Below are 19721 nucleotides of genomic sequence, written 5' to 3'. Positions count from 1 at the left end.
CAGATCCGCTGGGAATTGCATTTTGCCCAGGCGAGGTGAAACTCCCTTTTTATTCTCTGGCAAGAAATATTTGACGATTAATTTAATTGCTAAATTGGCTTCCAAGCAGAAGCAGGCTTGGAAAACTGCAGGGGAATTAATCATGCCCGTTTAACAGAAGGGACTTGAAAATGTGGAGGCTGTGCTAAAGACGTCACTGAAAGCCGAGGTGCATGGCAGCTAGCAAGCTCTCAGTATTTTATCGTGCTTCAGACCTTCTTTGTAATTCCTTGCTGGCTTTCACCACGTTTTTCCACTCGAAGAGCTGAGCGCGCCCTCCCACGAGGAGAGCAGAGCCCTCGGCTCCGGGAAGCACCGGCCGGCTGCGGGGCTGAAGCCCTGGGGCTCACTGCGGACACCCGAAAATTCAAGTACTGGCACAGAAAGCACGTGCAGGGCTGCCTGCAGACAGAGGTGGGTGGGCGCTGGCACCCAGTGGGTCCTCGCCCTGCTTTTCAGATGAGTTACTTCTGAACAGGACAACTCCTAAGGCTGAATTTCCCTCTGATGGAAATGGCATGCGACTTGATCAGGTAGCAAGGTTGTGCTGGTTTACGTCAGCTAAAAGTTAGGCTTAGAAATCTTGCGTGTGGCTGTCAAGTACCCCAAGAAAACAGTGAGGTCTAAAGGATGGTTTTGTTCAGGATTTCATTCAAGAAAATGGAGTCCCTTCTTCAAAAGCTTGCAAGACTGCATCTGAGTTGCAGTGAGCTCAACTTCATGGGACTCCAAAGGCATTATTACAGCTTCTGTAATTATCCAAAATAGCTGTTCTGTACATGAGACTGGCAGGACTTTAAAGCCCGCTGTCTCGGGCTTCTGCAGGACTGGGCTCCAGCACTGACTCTCCCATTGTCTAGCTGGGAATCTCCCTTGGAAATGCGCAAAGCCCATCATAAATATCGTGTGTGGGTATCGTATCGGGTGACAAGCTGCAGAACGTCTGATTTTATTAATTATATAGGATCTGCTCTTGGTAGTAGATGTCAATAATGTCTTGCATTGACTGTGGCTTGGGAAGGACTTACAGAGCAAATTCAGTGCTCAGAGAGGTAGGAGAAGCAATTTCATTATGGGCTGAGTTACCTGTTCCGCCTGCTGTCCCCATCAGCAGGGGAGAGCTGAGCACTGCCGTGGCACCGTTAGGATGTCAGATTTGGTGTTTGGAGGTTAAATTAAATGGGGGAAAAGGAATGAGAAGTTACAGCTGTGAAAAATACTCTTACGTAGATAAAACCACTGAAGTTACTCTATACATTAATAAACATCGTTGCTTATAAAAAGCACATGTAATATAAAAGTCTCCAAGATGACAGTACCTTGACAAATACAATCCTGCAAGCCCTAGGTAAATACATTGATGAGATTTTCCACATTGTTTGCCATGCGTTCATTCAGACATGCAAATAATGAACCTTGTTTCCGCAGTGCAGGAAGTATTTGTGAAGTGCAAGCACCTCTGATTTGTATCCGCATTGTACTGCCAATTTGAACACACACCTATCCTCTGAAAGCCCTTTTTTTTTTTTTTTTACAGTTACACTATCTCTAACTGCAAATAATCCAGTTCCTCTGATCAATTTTAATTATTTTTGCACTTGTTGCTCAATAAATGTTGATATTCCGAGAACTGCAGTCACTTTTCCATTGTCTAGGCAGCAATTTGGCAGAGCCAAATAATCAGTTATGGTCACTGTCGATTTTTAAGTGCGTGAGATGTTGTAAGGCAGGTGTAAGTGAAAATCCAGCTACGGTCCGTACAGTCGTCCTGAACACCTGACTGCCTTGGTGCTTACACAATTAAAGACAGTAGCAGGTATCCTGTGCACATTATCATGTAAGCTGAGATTTCAAATGCTAGAGTTGTGTAATGGGCATTAACTGTCTGCACAGACGCCAGAAATACCCCGCTGGTAAAGTGCTGGGCTCTGACCTATAAATGGGAAAAGTAACGGAGAAAGCAATTATGCAGTAAAATTGAAATTTCCGAAAGGGAATGAAGCAGAGTGGTTTTGTAATAGGAGAGAGTAGTGGGACTTCAGGTCACGTCTGCAAACTTTACCTTTCTCCTCCCTCGTACTCTTCAGGGAGAGCCTAAGGCTTCCTCTCTGCCCTGTAAGTGCCGGTTCTGGACATTTTGTGCACCTAAGCCCCTCGTTCAGTGACGTTTCTTCCTGATTCACTGGGAAGATCTGTTCTTCCCCTATAAGTTGTAGCTGAATAACGTCTTTGCCTCGGAACAGAAGGGAACACCTCGTTTTCACGGTTAACCGGTCCCTTCTCGTTTGGATTACCTCTCTGCAAATATTTGTCATCGTTTGAGTTGATCATCCCTTGGCTCCTAATGCCCTTACTGCTCCCTTCATCCATCCGCCTGGGTTCTGCCACACATCGGGGCAGCTTGTTGCTCTGCTGGGTCCTTCCCCAGCCCTTCCAGCTGTATGGGGCAGTGGCACCTTGGCAGGAACATCATCTGCTTTGGGGCTGCGTGGTGTTGTGGAGGACGTATGGCTTTAGCTGCCTGGCCCTGGAGGTGGGGATTCCATTAACACGTAGAATCACAGAATCACTGAGGTTGGAAGAGATCTTCAAGATCATCTGGTCCACCCTACCACCAACGTCACCCCCTAAACCATGTCCCCAAGCACCAGGCCCAACCTTTCCTTGACCACCCCCAGGGACGGTGACTCCACCACCTCCCTGGGCAACCCGTCCCAGTGCCTGACCGCTCTTTCTGAGAAGAAATGTCTCCTCATTTCCAACCTGAACCTCCCCTGGCACAACGTGAGGCCATTCCCTCAGTCCTATCACCAGTTATCTGTGAGAAGAGGCCGACCCCAGCTCCCCACACCTTCCTTTCAGGCAGTTGCAGAGAGCAATAAGGCCTGCCCTGAGCCTCCTCTTCCCCAGAGCAAACACCCCCAGTTCCCTCAGTGTTCTTTCTGTGCTCCCCCTTCTCTTCCCACCTGCCCCGTCCTTTACGGTGTTCCAAAGGGCACTGCGACAGCAGGAGAACATCTGAACAAGGCAACGTGAAGCCAAGAGCTCTTTAAAGCTAATGAGTTAATGTCCTTTCCTAACGAGCTGTGGCCTGGGGCTAACTGCATGCAGGTGGGGAAGGAGGAGAGACATCTGCTTTTGCTACTGATGTCTGATGATTTAAGAACAGCATCTAGGCGGTTCATCTTTCCGATGCTCAATCACAGGGACGAGTAAGGCCCCTTAAAGGTTTTGTTGAGGTTGGAGCGCCCGACCTGGTGCTGCTTTCTGGCCTCCCTTGGGTGGCAGCGTGAGGCCAGGAGGTGCCCCCGTGGGCAGCACCGGCTGGACCTGGACAGGCTCTCGGAGCTCCCCAGAGCAACACCAACACCAATGTGGCTTTTGACAGAGGCAAAAGCCGTTGTGATTTGAGCACTCCGCTAGCAGTTAAGGATTTTCCCAGAGTTTTGTGGATGCTTGGATGTCAGGATGTCACTTTTTTTTTTTTTTCAGAAGGTAAGGAGCGCATCTCTGGGGAGTGCTTTTCTGCCTCTGAATCTATGCAAAACATCTCATTTTTAGAGCTGGAAGCATTTCTGAGGAGGACAGACTGGTGTTGGTTCCAGGACTGACTTAGTCTGGTTGTGTAGTGGGTTTTGGTTTGTTTCTCGTGTACAATAAGGGGACGATTTGGCAGCTCATCATATCTGTTCAATTGCTGTTAGAGAAGTGAATATTTAAGCTGAAGGCTTTCTTTGGTCAAAACTGGTTTCGAAAGGTGAACAGCTTAGGAGTTCATAGAATGCCTTGGGTTGGAGGGGACCTTAAAGGTCATCTGGTTCCAAGCCCTTAAAAAGCTGTGTCCCCCTAAAGAGCTGTGTCCTAAAAATTTGTTGCTAATAATAATTTTTGTGGTTGGAATGTATTTTTATAGTATTGAATTGATTATGTCCTTATTCCTTTGCCTGCAACCGTTAAAATAAATGGTATTAGTTTGTCTTGTAAAAAACAAACAAAAATTAAAAAATCACAAATACTTGCAATCTCACAGGCTTCTGAAAATGCTGGAGCTTTAAGGACAGAATGAAACAACTCCTTAGCCTTTTTGCCATCCAGGATTATAGCTCCTGCAACAGAATCAGGCATGAAAAGGGATCATTGCGGTAATGCTTCGTCTCTTCTCTATCTTAAGCGCAAAGATAAGCATGTTTATGCTTGAACATGACGACACTACGGAAAATAACTGCTGATCTGATTAGCTCGATTGAGATGGAGCTCGGCTTCCTGTGCTTTATGGGTGTTCCTCTGCCCGGGGCGGCGAAGGAAGGCTGCGCTGCCGAGGCTCCTGCCTCATTCCCATTCTGCAGCAAGCCGGAGGATCGGACAAGTTGGGGCAGCAGACAAAAGGCAGGCCTGCAACGCTCCGCTCTGCGTGGCAGGCCAGCAAGTTTGGGTGTTTGAGTAAACGGGGAGCTGGAAGTCATAAAAGCTGAGCAGGACGGACTTCTGAATATCTTTAGGAGAACCCATGTGCTTTTATTTTTTTTTCCTTTTAAAATGTTTCTTGGTTTTGTTGTTGTTTTGTCTGATTTTTTTCCATGCGAAAGTGGATTTTTATTTTCACCTCTTTTTCTTTTAATCCAGGCACTCAGAAAACCTGAAATTGAAATTGGCTTGTATTGATGGCTAGATAGAGCTGAGAAGCAGACAACTGGAATTTCTCTCTCAGAAAGCAAGTATTCAGTTAAGTCAGTAAATCCCCCTATGACACTTTAATCCTAAGCCAGAGTGTGAAGTCTCATGCAATGAAACAAATGTCCACACCATTAAGGAGGACTCTCAGAAGCCTCTTTTAGCTGCTGGAAACAAAGCCATGCTAACATGCTGTTCGTTCCCTAAATGTTTCCCAGTTGTAAGCTGTAATGGGCAAATACATTACCTTTCAGCACAGCTGTGATTAAAAACGGCAGGATTGCTAAGCTGGCTGCGTGTGGAACTCCCCGAGAACGCGCAGCGGTGCGATGTGATGTCTTTCCTCTCTTCTTAACTTCTGCCACAGCTGAAATGCAAAGCTTGGGGCAGCGAAGGGCGATGCGCTACTCAGAGCACTAAACACCCGAGTGTGTTTCATTACAGGAGCCTTTTTTTCCCATTCCACCCTTGGACTCCCGCTGCTACAAATAATTGTTCCAGTGGGTGCTTTGGTCAAAGCAAGTGCTCAAAAATGTCTCTGTAGGGTCAAGCTTAGGAAAATCAGTCGTTCTTTATCTGGGCTCTGTATTCGCAAGTAGCAGCGTGGTGGGTAGAGTTTGTTCTCAGTGTATTCAGCCTGCAAGACCACTGCATAAAAGGGTAAAACATGATGGAAGGAGCTGTTTGCTTGATCAGATGCCATCTGCTTATCATCAGGCTCATCTGGAGCCCTGTTTCCTCTGTAGGTCGGTTCCAGGTGTGTGTGTTCGGTCTGCAGACACGGCTGCCCTCTGATGCTGAGCTATTCCCTCATCTCTTGCCTTGTGCTCTCCGCTCTGCCTGTACTTGCCCGTTGCCTGTCACCTTACTTTTGTACTGTAAATTTTGGAGGTCAGAGAGAGGTTGGGGTTTTTTTAGTATTATTTTTTGTTGCTCCACATTCACTTTGTTACCGAGCCTGATGGGTTCTCACCTGGGGTAAGAGAGAGCCTTAAGCCATCCCCAGCCTATAAATTATAAACAGAATTGTCTTTAACTTGCAGATTTTGAGCAAATCTTTCTCAGAGTAGCACTGGAGGTGGTGACGAGGGCTGAGGTTGGTTGTCTGACAAGTGTGAAGTTCTCACGGCTGTCTGGCGAGGCTGCCGGCTGCCTGCTTCCTGCAAAGTCCTCCTTGTACAGCTGGCTCCGACTCTGGGGTAGTAACATATCTTTTGACATGTTCTTCTTTTTCTTTCCCTTTATTTTTTTGTACTTGGTGTTGCTCTTCTCTGACTCCAGCACATGATCTCGGGTCCTCCCCGCAGACAATGAAGTCGGCCTTGGGCAGCAGCCTTTCCTATTTTTTTTTTTTTTGGCAAATCCTTGCCCAGAACCTGTTTTGGAGCCTCGACCTTGTCATTTAGTTTTACTCTTTGGAAGGGATTGTTCATAAAATGCTGGGGACACTCATATGGATCCGTCCCAAAAGTGTTGCATGCTACAGAAATGTCAAATTATTCCAGACACTTACCAGGAAGAAAACCTTTGGAAATAGAAATGTCCATAATAGGTTATGTGCACAGAGATCCCTGCAGGGTGTGTGTTTCAGAGACACTTGTCTCTGCTGTTAATACCAGAGCAAAAGACCACAGGCATCTATTTAAGGGGTTTTTTTCATTATTATTATGGGGTAGAGAAAAAAAATAATATGGTTTAATATAATACTAAAATTCCAGTCAAATGCAGAATTGACCTCTCTCATTTAGGTGCCGGATTAGCCGGTCAGTCCTCATTTTGGACTTGTTTTTTGCTCCCTTTTTTAAGGGAGGAGTAGGGAAGCTGCTGTTTAAAACATCTCAGTCTTTTATTTATGGTTCTCTTCCAAGCCTTTAACAGCGACGAGTCGCGGTGCAGCTTGGCTTTATCCAGCACACGCTCCCGCTGCGCTTCGCCCTTGCTGTCCAGTCCTCCCGAAAGGTGCCTGTGGGTAAGGAGTCCCCGAGTTCAGCCCCTCCGAAGGACGCCTGCCGTCGGAGGTGTCATTTCCTAGAGCCACATCTGCGAGAGCTTCGCCCCGTTGCAGGGGCCGGCCCTCCCCGCTGGCCCTGCTGGCGCGCAGTCGGGCCGGGTGCCTCCCTGGGCAGCCGCCTGCCTCCGGCTTGGAAGCCGAAGCTGCCGCTTGGCAGGGAGACCGGGCTCGCTTCTGAGAACTGCATGGGTGTGAGACCAGACGCGAGGACGGGCGCAGTTCTGGCTTTCCTCCCCTGTCCCTCAGCTGTAGCTTGCCGTGGTCTCTGCTCCTCCTCCTGAGAAGTCACGGAAGCCAGCTGTCAGTGCTGCTGGTGTTTTTCTCCTCCTCGTCTCGCAGCTCGAGCTCTCCAGCCATGCCCTGTTGGCAGGGATCTCCTGACACTGCTGTCATTTGGCTTCTCGGGGTAAAGTGACCAAATCCTAGGATTAATTTTCCAGGAGGGTGTATCAGCATGTCTTTGATGGGAGCTGTAACTTGCATCCCAAGCCACTGAAAGTGACGTTGGTGAAGAACCTCGTGAGCATCTATCTCCTGGCTAGCAGCAGCAGGCGGTGAGGCAGCCGTCAGCTGCTCTTGCTGCTGCCGAGATCGCAGCAACTTGAGTGGCCCCACTGACCACTCATCCACCTCCTTTAAAAGACTTTGCAGTGTATCCAAAGTGGTTCATTTAGAAAAGCAGGTCGGCCTGCTGAGACGTTCGCAGCCTCGAGCGCATCTCAGCTCTGCAGCGCTTGCAGAGAGAGAGTCTGAAGGAACGAGCATCTTCTGTGCCGCTGAACTGAGCGGTGCTTGGCGGTCCCCTACATGAGCAGCTTAGGGCTTGGGGCTCCTCTAGTCCAGGAGGTGCTGGTGCAGGACGCCGGGATGGAGGTTACAGTGTGGGACAGGGAAGCAGAGGTCAGTGAGAGACGATGCTGTATGCTTCCCATGCACAGATTTGAGTTTTCTCATTGTATAAAAAAAAAAAAAGCCTTGCAAACCATTTGGTACATTCCAATGCATTCTCCGAAGGTGTATTCGGCATCTAACAAAGCAATGGTGAAGCGTTGACAGTTTGAGGATACAAATGAAGTGAGGTTTGGAGGAGGAGCAGCCAACTCTTCTAATTTTTCCTGATATTATTTAGTCTGAGCAGAAAGGTTTTCAGGCCAACAGCCCTTATTCAGGCTGGAAAAGGCAACTTAGATGCCGAAAGCTTGTCAGTCTCTTTACCCCCCTGCCCCTCCGCCCCTTGTTTGTATCAGTTGGTCTAATAAAAGATCTTACATCTCCTGAAAAATGTTTCCTCGCTAAACATTTAAACATAGTGGCTTGGATTTGTCAAAACTGTCTAGGCGAATTAGGCAGGTTTCCATAACACTCCTGAATGGCGTCTAGAATCAGGAGGATGGATTTGGAAACGCCGTTCAGCTTTTAAAAAGTGGGTGGTAAAGCATGATGGACAATACAGCAGCCTTTAATGTTTTAGTTATTGAAAGCCAGCGTCTCTTTAAACAGTCCTGCAGCAGATGTTTGCTCTGCTTTTCTGCCTTTTAATGCAGCTGGGCTTTTCGGTTACTGGAGCCTCTGCTGCTTTATCATCCAGCGTTAACTGCAGCTCTTGTTACGCCTTCCTGCAGAAATCCTTGCTTTATTTATTTATGGCCACCTAACTCACCCAGCTCTCTACTTTCCATTAGATAACCGCGCGTTCCCGTCCTTTGGAAGCACTGGAACCAGGGCTCGGCCCCCAGCTCCTAATGTAACGCGGCACAAATTGCTCGCCTGCTTTACGAGGTGGTGTGCCCTGGTTGGCACTTGGTGCCAGCAGACTTGATAATCCCTCCAGAGCAGATACAGCAATAAAACATCTCCCGAAGTCCTGCGGACGTGCTGCAGGGGAGGTGAGTGCAGCCTCCAGCATTGATCCGTCCCTGTGTCACTGGCAGGGAGAAGTGTTGTGCCGAGGTGTCACGCCACACACAAATCACGTGAAATGCTCCAGTTCTTGGCAATTGGTTTTTTAATATCAGCTGGCAATTCATATTCTTGACCACCGTTTCTCAAGTACTTCTGCAGGTGAGCCTTGAGTGCTTTTTCGATGACTGTGAAGCCATTAACATTCTCCTGACAAGTTCTGCCCTTTGCAAGAAAATGTGTTTGGTCGTATTCACCACGTGCAGGGAAGGGAGAAAGCAGGAAGGTTATTGCAGTTCTGGGTTTGTTCCTTTCCATGAATGCACTGCAGAGAATTAAGCACGCTGTGAGGAGCTGCTTCTTGCTCTTGCTGCACTGCTTTTTTATACCAACAAGCAATGTTTGTCAAACTGACGCTGTACCAGAATCTGCAGAGGATGAGGCAGCTCAGCTGATTGTTTTTTTCCTTTTTTTTTTTAAACTGCTGAACGAAGGCATGTATTAGTTGGATCTGGCTCTCCAGTGTTTGTAAAAGTCTGCCTTTCAAGCACACGGTGGTCCGCTTTTAAGTGGCATTACTGCCTTTTAAAATTATGCTGAAACTTTTGCAACCCATTGACAGATCTGAGTTTTTTGTTTTTTTCTAACCGTGGGTAATTACAGGCTCACAAATCCTGGCTCCTGTGGGTGCGTTGCAGCGCAGGCTGCAGGGCGGTGTACAAGCAGCGGCCGCAGCGGGAAGGTAGGCGACACGAAGGGGCTGTGGTTGCCGCAGGCATCTGCAGGACGCTTCCTTCCCGGAGCAGCCCTGCACCTGATGCATTTACAGCCCGTCCGGGGGCTGCTGTGCTGCTCTGAAATGCCCCCACTCGTTCTGCAGAGCCCAGACCTGCATCGTGCCATCAGGGGAAGCACCACGCCGCTGCAGCAAGCGGCAGTACAAAAGGGTTTGTGCTTGGAAAGTCAGAAAGCTGGGGCAGCTGATTTTTTGTCGTGCTGCTTGCGCAGGCTTTTTAGGTGCTGTTGCTGTCAGAGAACCGTCTAGGTTGGGAAAGGCCTTCAAGGTGACTGAGTCCGGGTGTTTGGTAGAATTGGTTTTAGTCGTACATCTCTTGTACATAGTGGATTTGTTCAGTCCCCATATCCTATAGAAGCACACGTAAAAATCGCTGTCCCATTGGCTTCCAGTTCCACACGGGCTTACAGGTTAAATATAAAGACTGTGTCCAGCATCTCTGGGAAAAATATAAATTCAGTAGATTGAACTCAGTGGGGCAAATACTTGTCTGAAGTTAGAAGCTAACAGATTCTCCCCAAAGGTGCTCAGTCTCTTAGGCACGTAGGGAGTTTTTTCACGGGAATTGGAGAGCAGGGGCCTTCTGGCTGCGAGGTCTTTCCTGTGAAATCATCTTGTGGTTTTGGGAGAGGACAGAGGGCTCAGCCTGCAGCTTCTGAGCCTCTTGACCTGGAGGGATGGGTAGGACCGTCGCTCCTCCTCTGCAGAGGCAGTTTCTCTTTCTGCTTGGATAGCTTTCTCATTTTTCGAGCCCCTGAACTTCTCAGAAAGAAACGACTGTAGGAGTGCAGTGGAAATGGCAAATGTAATGGTTTCTAAAACAGACAAGCGTCTCATTTCTTCACATCCTACCCTCTGTGGAGGTTTCCTGCTGGTACTGTTGATGACATTTATAGCTGTTGCTAACAGGGGAAGGGCAAAAAAAAAAGAGACTTGTTATTTTTGCTGTCATAGCAGTACTCAGAGCACCAACTTTAGGAAATTGGAGCTGGAGAGCTCTCTTATTAGCTATTAGTCTTCCTGTCCTTTCCAGGCATGCTCCCCCAAACTTCTGTGCAGCATTCTGTGACGTGAAGTTTTGAAGCGTTTGATTATTGGCATTAATCGCACTAAGCGATTTAAATGCTCTTATCTCCGTAAGAGCCCCAAATCTTACTTCTCTCCTCGAGCAAGCTGCCTGACAGCCACCGTGCAGGTTCCAGAATTCAGATTGCCTCGAAGATGCCAGGGACAAGGAAGCATTTGCCTTCGGCTGGGAGCTGGAAGGAACGAGGTGTGCTGCTCCCTGGCCTGGCCTTTAATATCCCAGCGCTGCTTAAGGGCATCCTCCCCTTCTGAGCTGCCTGTGAGAGTGCTGTGCTCGTCCCCCACAGGAGAGGTATTCCCAAACGTTTCAGATGACGGGAGAACGAGCCTGGAAGAGCTTGGACAGACCGGTGGGGCAGGGAGTAAGTGTGCGAAGTTGAGAAACGCAGCATTTGGTGTACAGTTCTCTTTAAAAGGAAAAAAAAAAAAAAAGGAGAATTGGCAGGGAAACAAAGGCTGAAGATCACAGCTCTTGCGTGGAGTGGTGTTGAAATCTGCAAGCTCTCTTGAAATAATGGGCTTTAGAGGGAGGCTTGTTCTAGCATCAAACCCCCCATCTTCCTGATGGCCGGGCATCTCGCGTGACTCTCATTTTCAGTCACCTGTTGCCGTGTCACAGCACTTGGGTAGGATTTCGTTACACGAAAAGCAGTTGCTTTTCCCTGCATCTTGGCTTAAAGAGAGCTACATGAAACGCAGACCTGGGCAGAGCCACGTGTGCCCAGCTCTGCAGGGCTGGCGCAGACGTTCCTGCACGCGCCCCCGGCGCTTTCAGCATCGCTGCAGAGGGCACAGCATCCCTCCAGGCTCTGGCTCCTGTGGCACTGTGAGGTTTATGAGGTTTGCTGTTTAGAAGGTGCCGTTCAGGCGTGCTGTGAAGCAGTGGTCCAGAGCGGAAGGCTGATGTTTCTAATCTCTTTAAAATCCGGTCTGAAATTCGGCCCCACGCCTCCCTGCTTGTCGGGACTTGGTGCGGGGCCAAACTTTGTCTTTACTCAGAACAGCCCTGCCAAATTTGGAAGTGAACTTCGGAGCATCTCGGTCCCCCATCGTTTCTGTAGCTCACTTGAGAGTGCTCTTTATCGATGGCATTTATTTCTTAAAATCTGTAGTGAAGGCGGTGCTGGAGACTTGCCGAAACCTAGGGGGGCTTTGCTGTTACCTTGAAAAGGTGTCTGGGGGATCAAGCGCTTCTGGGTTGGAGCTTGCTTTATTTTCCAGACAACACAGTTTCCCCAGGGGTCTCAAAGGTACAAAAGTCCTTCTTTTTTTTTTTTTTTCATTGTTTGGTTTTAAATGGCAGTTGCTAGCTGTCTTTTTTTAATGATTTTTAAATTACCATTAGTGCATTGCGGTGGCAAACTGTTAGCACTTTTCCCCTCCTGATTTCTTCCCGAGTCCTTGCTTTGTTCATGCCTTAAATATTAATATAAGGATTAATTCCTATGGTAACGCCGTGAAAGTCTTTCTTGGTAATTATTAAAGGTAATACCTCTGTTTTTTTCACTGTGCTACTCCTGAACTTCTCCCTAATCTCCTTTGAGTGAAACGGAAGGTTGCTACCGAGACCCTCCCAGGATGAGGGGGTGGGGGAAGTAGTGGCCCAGCTTGAAAATTCGGTTCTTGCCAGTTTTCAGCCCAAATCCTTCCAGCACTACGAAGGAAGAATGATCGATTTTGCTGTGTGGACACAGAGGAATAATTTCTGTGTTTGAGCTTTACAAGGATTTATTGGCATGCATTTACAAGATGTTAAGGCTTTGACAGAGGGAACTTTTCTTGAAAAGAAAAGGAGAGTGTGGTAGCTTGTTTGGCTTCCCTTCCCAATTACATTTCGGTAAAATTAACTTGATTTCCTCTTCCCCTTTTAATTATGTTACACATGCAGCTGGAAATCAAATAATAGACATGTGCAACTCAGTGTCACCCCGGGGATAGCTTCTCCTGGATTTCCTGTCTCGGCCAGCGTGGTGCTCTGCGCTCCAGCTGAAGGAGCCCAGCAGCTCAGTCGCAGCAGCTCGTGCCTTAAATCTTCTGTGCCCTCAAGTTGAGATATCTTGGGAAGAAACACCGCTGTGCTGTTCTCTGGATTTACTGACCAGTGTAACAGAAGGGCTGCTGCCTCGCCCCAGTATTACGGTTTGTCTGGGAGCAGAGAGCCATCTTTTTGTGCAGAGAGAACGCAAATCTCAACTAGGACAATTTTAAAGCTGCTTGAGGCTTTTGGGTTTTTTATATGAGGTCTCAAGCTTTGGTTTGACTGGTCCACTCCTGGTTACCTCGCAGTTGCCTTTAAGTCCGAACGCAAGAATTGCTGTGCTAGCACTATCACTGCCTGCTGATTTACAGTATTTCCTCATTGCGCTCCTTGCGGTTCAAGGTCCGTTTAATTACACTGATTACGACGTTACGCCGATGTTCTTATCCTTATCTGGTCTGAGCTTTGTCCTCTCGGGGCTTTTGCACCTGCACGTGGACTCAGTCCCGTGCCAGGCTCCCCAGCATGAGACATGGACGTACTGCAGTGAGTCCCGTGATGGGTACCAAGAAAGGTGGTGGCACCCGGGGACTGGACAAGAGGCGATGGGCCAAAGGGACGGACGTGAAATTGTGTGTAGAACCAGTGAGGCTGGAAAAGACCTTCAAGATTTAAACAGCAGAGAAAATATCTTTATTGCGAGGGTGGTCAGACGCTGGAACAGGCTGTCTGGAGAGGCCGGGCAGCCTCCATCCTTGGAGGCATGCTCCTGAGCTGCTCAGGTAGCTCTCCCTGAGCAGGATTGCCAGAGGTGCCTCCCAGCCCTGTGCCGTTACACTTAACGAGGCTTCTCAACTGCCTTTGGGGTGGGAGTTGGCCATGTGCTAACCCCACTGGAGGACGCAATCCTTTGTGCAACCCTTTTGCAACCGATGGTCTGCCGCCGGTTGGATGCGTGAACGCAACGCCAGTTGAAATTGCTCACACGCATCTAGGAGAACGAGTCCAAGTGACGTGCCCGTAAAATATTTGAGACTTGGGGCTGTTGGCTACAAATTGGGCAACGCGTTCAAGTGGGGGTTGCGCGCGGTAAACCTCTGTCTGTGTCAGGCGAGGGCAGGGAACCCTTGCGGTGCTAACGGCCCAGTAAATGTTTTCAGCACATTGGACGGGCTGCATCTCGACACACACTTGTTACTGTGTGTATTGTGCTATGCGTAATAAACTAAAACAAATAACGTGGCTGCCAGCCATGTGTTCCCTGTCGTTGACTTAGCGCAGCCGAGATTTTCACAAGAGATTGAAACCTTCGGCTTCAGTCATCCCTGTTCGTGCCAAGAGAAATCGCGCTTGTTCTTGGGGCTGGTGGTCTGGAGATGGAGGCTGCGGCGCTGCAAGTTCCTGGTCTGTTCCTTCCCAGCACCGTTATGTGCACGACCTTTCCTCGCCAGGCTGCGACTTTTTGCATGTTCTGCACCAAAAAGCATCGTGTGAGGCTGGTAAAGCTGATGGTCTGCAAATGGACATCGCCCGTTCGTGGAGAGTGACCCAAATCCTGCCTTGATTAATTTTAAATGTTGCCTCAAAAGCTTTCACACGTTGCTAGAGCAGTACCCAAGGAGCTGTTGCTACCATTCGGGCAAAATTACAGCCTGCAGTAAATGGGGCTGATTGTGGGAACTGCCTTTCTGGTACAGACGCATCAGGGTAACAAGCAGCTTGATGGGTGACTTTCCTTTCTGGCCTCCTGCGGTGCTTTGAAAGCCTGGGTGGTCACTTGCAGCGTCAGCATCTTCCTTTAAAAAAAAACAGAAAAAGGGGAAAAAAAAAAAGAACTTTTAAACAGCTGTCAGTCCAAGAGGCCATAAACGAGAACAAAGCGCTCACAGCGAGACGTGGCGGTTCAGCGCCCGGGCCGGTGCGCGGGAGTCCTCAGAGGTGACGTCCAGAGGGCACGGGGGTGAGTTTGGAGTCACAACACGTCCCTTGGGGGCACGCATCCAGCGCCACGTGTCCCGAGCAGCACCGGGGTCGGCGGTGTAAGGCCGACACTGGGATTTTGCCTTCTGGGGCTTGAGCCTCCCCCCAAAGACTGCGTTTAGCCTGCTGGAGAAGGAGATGCTTTCCCCACCTCCATCCCTTCTTTAATCTTTAATCTTTCCGGCTCTGAGCTCCCCTGGTGTCGGGGAGCAGATTCACGTGTGCATCCCCGCCTCGACAGCCCTTTGCTGGATGCCGGCTGAAGTCAGTGAGCTGAAAATGGGGGCTGTGGGGTATGGCTGGGTGGGCAAGGAGTCCCGCGGGGCTCACCTCGACGGGGCGGCGCTGGTGCTCGTCACGGTCATCAAACCCTCGGTGCCTGAGCCTGAGGTCAGGCACTGAGCAGATAAAACCATGATTTCTGGAGCAGTGCGCTCCTATTTTAGTTTTGGGGGTTCACCCCTCCTTTCCCAGCACATTCAGCATTGATATGGAAAAGTGGCTCTTTGCATCCCCCTTAAGGTGAGCAGCTGTTCTCAGAAGGCCTCCAGCGCTGTTTTTCTTTCCTTTTCCGAAAGGAATGGAACCTCCGAGGAAGGCCAGGGCTTCTCTTGCAAAATCTGATCGTTTAAGTGGTTTTTGGGGATGCCGTGTTTTGTCTTGCGTTGATTAAATGCCTGTCTACAGGGGAGAAAAGCGCTATGGATTAAAGCGTCCTGGTTTTCTCTGATTACATAGGGGCTGATTTGTATATAGTGTAAAGGTAAAAACGCTCCAAATTGAACTATTTGTAATCCTTAGGCTTTAAATACATTTTAATACCTTTACAGTTTGTCTTAAGCAGGAAACAATAGAGCTTCGGGCAAGGCGTACGTGTTAATATTGTCACAGTAATTTTGCATCTTTAATGGCTTCCTGGCAGTGCACTGAAAACCACACCTTGCAGGCAGGGAAGGGCTGTGTTACCCAGCCTTTGTGCATGTATCTGCGTAGTTATCTCTCTTTAAATGGGGAACGTGGATCACAGAGGAGGAACGCGTGTTGTAGGATGTCAGTAGAGGGTTTAGTTTGGGGGTTTAGTTTCCTTAATCTACCCAAGCAGCCAGGCCAGCAGGAGTGGAGTCTGTATCCCCCCCCTCTCCTTGGCACTGATGAGATGCACCTAAAATATTATCTTCTGAGCTCAGCAGGGTCATGGACGAGCTGGAGAGGGCTTAGCAGAAGGCCACCGAGGTGACCAGAGAGCCACGAGTCACAGATATCCTCCAAGGAGAAGCCGAGGGTGCTGGACTTGTGTCCTCAGGTGAGGGAGATGCCGTGGGCTCATCCGCCAGCCGCCTCCAGCTCTTTGAAGGGCAGCTGGGAAGATGGAACCAAACTTGTGGCGGTGCAGCGAGGAGCAGCATCCCCAAATTGCAGCTCGGGAGGCTCGGAGCTGTGCCGGGAGCCCCACGTCAGGCAGGAGGGTGGGCGATGGACCCCCGGAGCTCCCTCATCAACCCGGCTTCTGGAGCCCCGCGCAGAGCTCGCTCAGACGTTGGGGTGAGGCGTGCAGCAGCTGTCCACCCCTGTGGTCTCGAGGCAAACAAAACCTGGTGTGGCGAGCCCGAATGTGGCTTTGTTCCCATTTCTTCCGAGTGACTAATGCCACCGGGAGGTGGGAGGGAGGCATCGGACGGGGAACATCTGGGTTGTCGCTGCCTGGCCACATCGCCTCCAGACCGTGCTCCTCGGCCACTTGCACCTCTTTAGGCTGACAGGGGTTGTGGTGGGTTTAATGTTATGTTTAATCAAAATCGGAATCGTGCTGAGCCCTCCTTAGGGAGGTAAAAGGATTTTTCTGATCCTGATCTGCAAGAATGTCAGGCGGGATCCGGTGCGTGAAGGATTAAAGCGAGATAGGGTCCCTGGGCTTGCCTGCAATGGGACAGCTTTAGGATGTTGTTATCTGCGTTGAATTTTTAGGCAGGAGGTGGTGAGGAAAGGAAACAGATCTTGTTTTCACGTGCAGCGTAGATACTCCATTGCAGCCCTGGCAAAAATTCCTGCCTCATGAGTGATATTTAATTAGACCCTGTGTAGTGCTGCTAGGCAGAAGCTCTTCTGTGTGTGTGAGGGACCAATTTTAGCTTAACACACGTGTGTGTTTTGCATGTGCTAGACCATTTTTAGCTTAACAGCCAGGACTGTTTCTCGGTACCCCAGCAGTGCATGGGGCAACCTCCATGGTGAGAAGAAAATCTTTGCTAAGCACGGGTTTTTGCCCTCTTGGGGTCCTGCTTGGGGTGCAGCAGTTCCATTTGGGGTCACTCAGACCCCAAATCAGTAGGAGATGCCTGCCTTCCTCCCTGGGCCGGGGCAGACCCGCAGCTGCTCCTCTCCTTTCATCCCACGGGGTCAACTCTTCCCTCGCAGGATCTGACCAGTTTTCATCACCTTCAGCAGGAGCTTGCCGTGCCCTGTGGGAACAAGCAGGCCCAGAACAGATCCTGCTTCCCTTGGGATTTCCCAATTTAAGGCTCTGCAAACGCTCGTAAGACCTTCCTGCACCCGAAATGACCCAGTAGAGCAACGCTGGCAGTGCCCTCCTGCTTTGGCTGCGTTTCAGACCGGCTGGCTCAACCCTCTCCATCTAGTCCTCGTGGCTTCTGGAGGCTCATTTTTAGAAAGTGCAAGCGCGGAGAGCCGTCTGTCTGGCTTGCTCGACAGATTATGTCCAAGATTTTCGGTAGCTTAGCTATGACCACTGTCTTACTTCCTTCTGTCTGAAGGATGGCCGCCAGATTGAGAAGGAGCACACATCAGAGCACTGACGCACATCGAGGGAAATCCGGGAGCTGTCTGCTTGGAACAGCTGCTTGCCCTTCTTTTTCTTTTTTTTTTTTTTTGAAAGAAACTAGAAAAAAAAAAAGGACAAAATTGAGCAACAGCGTGGGATGCTCGAGCCACCAGCACATAGACTGATCGTCTCCACCGGCTTCGTAATCAGCCGTTTGATAAGGAGTTAGGGCAGCGCCTGGGAGCTGGGAACGTTTTTGGGATGTCCTGGTTTGTGAGGATCTGTGCACGGGGGCCAATCCCTCACAATAATAGTTGGTCAGGATTCGAGACTTCCAAATCAGGGAGGGAGGAAAGGAAACGTACTCGGGAGCTGAATTTGTTAGTATCGTGAAGTGGAAAAAATGCACTCAGCATGCTTTTAATTGCAAGTGCTGCATTTTAATGGGTTTCATCCAGCTCGTGTTGCCCGAGAGGATCATGTCCACTGCAGAGAATCCTGTTTCTTCGCAGTGCAAATTCCCTGTCTCGGTTAACGTTGGAGGGGTGCTTTCAGGCCTAAAATAAGCTTGCCAGCTGTGCCTGGCTTCGAGCTTGTGCGTTTGAGGATTTGGGAAGGCGCCGGCTCCTTGCGAGCCTCCGTGCGCCGCTGCCCTGTGAGCCCTGTGCATCTCCCCGCGCTGCTCAGAGGGAGGGCCATAAAAAATCCTGTAAAATCCCATTTAAGGTGGGCAGGCAGCAGAAAGCACAGGGCGATGAGAAGGTGCCAGTGAGATCCTTCTGTGCCGCAGCGAGGGCTGCGCAGCGGGGAGAAGCAGAAGGAAGGAGCAGCGAAGCCCAGCTGCTGGTGGACAGCGTGGCGCCGCGTTGGAGCGCAAGTGTCTGTGTCGGGGTGGCAAAACGGTGTCCCCCTTGCACGGTGAGTCGACCTCAGAAGAGTGAAACGGGTCCTCTCGATCTGTGCTTGCGTGTGAGCACGGGCTGGAGCACGCTGATGAGCCGAGCGCTCGGCATTGCGTCCCAGCATTGAGGCAGGGGGGACGACAAAGCCCCCCCAGTTTCTTCCCCCCCCCAGTTTCTTCTCCCCTGCCACATTGCTTTGCTCGGGCAGTTGTGGAAATACCCGCCCACGAGTGTGAGCACTTGCACTGCGCTTGTTTACAAAGAAAAAAGGAAATCGCTCCCTTCTCATCAGCCTCTCATTTCTGCCTTCTGCATCATCGTAGATTAATTATTGCCAGTGGTTATCGGAGAGGTTAAAGGAGAGGCATCAGCAGAGCCTGTAATAAAGCTGTAGGTGGGCAATAGAGGAACAAACTCCGATCACCCTGGCTGGGCGTTGTGCTGGGTCGCTGTGGGTGCAGCAGGATCGCTGTCCTTCGGCACAGACCTCCTGCTGAGCTGGTGCTGGGGGAGGCTCTGGGGTCGAGCTCGAGTCCTCCTTAGTAGTTTGTGGAGTAAATCGCTCTAGGAATTGCCCGAGCAGCTTCATGCTGTGTTGAAGGGACACTTGCCGAAGCATTTTGTGGATGGGAGTGCTTGAAGTGATGCTCAGCAAGGAAATAGCGCAGCAGGGAGCTTCCCAGGGGGTGGTGGTGCAGAGGCACGTGTCTACCATACTTACAGTCTCTGAAACGCAGCTTGTGTATGTTCTAGCATGTGTGCTCTGAAGGGCTTGTAGCCCTGCACGTTGGCATCTCAGCTTCCTGAGAGTGTAAATTCTCAGCAGCTCTGGCTTCCAGAAAAATACCAGGTGAGCAGTCTAGACGGAGGTGCCGGAGGATTTCCCTCTGAACAGGAACCCAGCAGAAGCTAGAAACCAGAGCGAGTCTCGATGGGAGAGGACAGGGCTTGGGCCTCTTTTCTTTTTTTTCCTTTTCGTACTGTAGTTAGCTGGCAGTCCACCCAAAACCAGTTGGCTGTATTAATTCTTCCTAAGTGAAAGCTTTACATGGGTGTAACTCTTTCTTTTCTTTGGCGGCCAAAACATTTTTATTTCCAAAGGCAGAGGGATAGAGCAGAAAAGTCTGTATGTTTTTTTCTCTTTTGGTGCCATTTCTTGGTAACGGAGCTTCAGCTAACTCAGAACTTAGAAACATTTCAAGTGGAATTTAAAAAAAAGAAATGGGGGAAAAGGGACACAAATGCAAACCGGGAATATGGGGCAAGGGCAGCGCTGAGGCTGGCCGGACGGTGGGAGGTGTCTTCATAACGTGCGAGAGGAGGCACATTTCACAACTTCCAAGGGCACCCTTGTTGTGTAGCACCCGTTAACCCCAAAGCCACGTTGCTGCCAGATAGGGATCTGCCAAAGCCCTCTGTGGGGTTAGGAAGCCTTAGGGCCAGCTATCAATATGTTACGACAGAAAAAACATGCATCAGTTGTCAGGTTTCTTGCATCAGGGAGTCAGTTCGTGATGGAGGGGGTGTAGGAGAAGCTCTCGCAGCGTGGGGAGGATGCTGGGTGGAAATCAGCACCAGTG

At 49.8% G+C, this 19721-nt stretch overlaps 1 protein-coding gene and 2 long non-coding RNA genes across 3 annotated transcripts in view; 2 read left to right on the top strand and 1 right to left on the bottom strand.

Annotated features, from left to right (window-relative positions):
* Positions 1-19721, top strand: part of CHSY1 (chondroitin sulfate synthase 1) — a 66621-nt gene that overhangs the window by 25588 nt on the left and 21312 nt on the right. The window lies entirely within an intron of this gene.
* Positions 1659-3088, bottom strand: LOC121075927. The gene is made up of 3 exons (XR_005823248.1): positions 3006-3088; positions 2102-2566; positions 1659-1972 (listed from the first exon to the last, which is right to left on the bottom strand). It is a non-coding gene; the product is annotated as an uncharacterized LOC121075927 (long non-coding RNA).
* Positions 3445-6665, top strand: LOC121075929. Its single transcript, XR_005823250.1, has 3 exons — positions 3445-3534; positions 4663-5909; positions 6579-6665. It is a non-coding gene; the product is annotated as an uncharacterized LOC121075929 (long non-coding RNA).

The sequence above is a fragment of the Cygnus olor genome, chromosome 11 (genome assembly GCF_009769625.2).
Source record: "Cygnus olor isolate bCygOlo1 chromosome 11, bCygOlo1.pri.v2, whole genome shotgun sequence".
Lineage (NCBI taxonomy): Eukaryota > Metazoa > Chordata > Aves > Anseriformes > Anatidae > Cygnus > Cygnus olor.
This window is presented reverse-complemented; position numbering and strand designations above follow the sequence as displayed.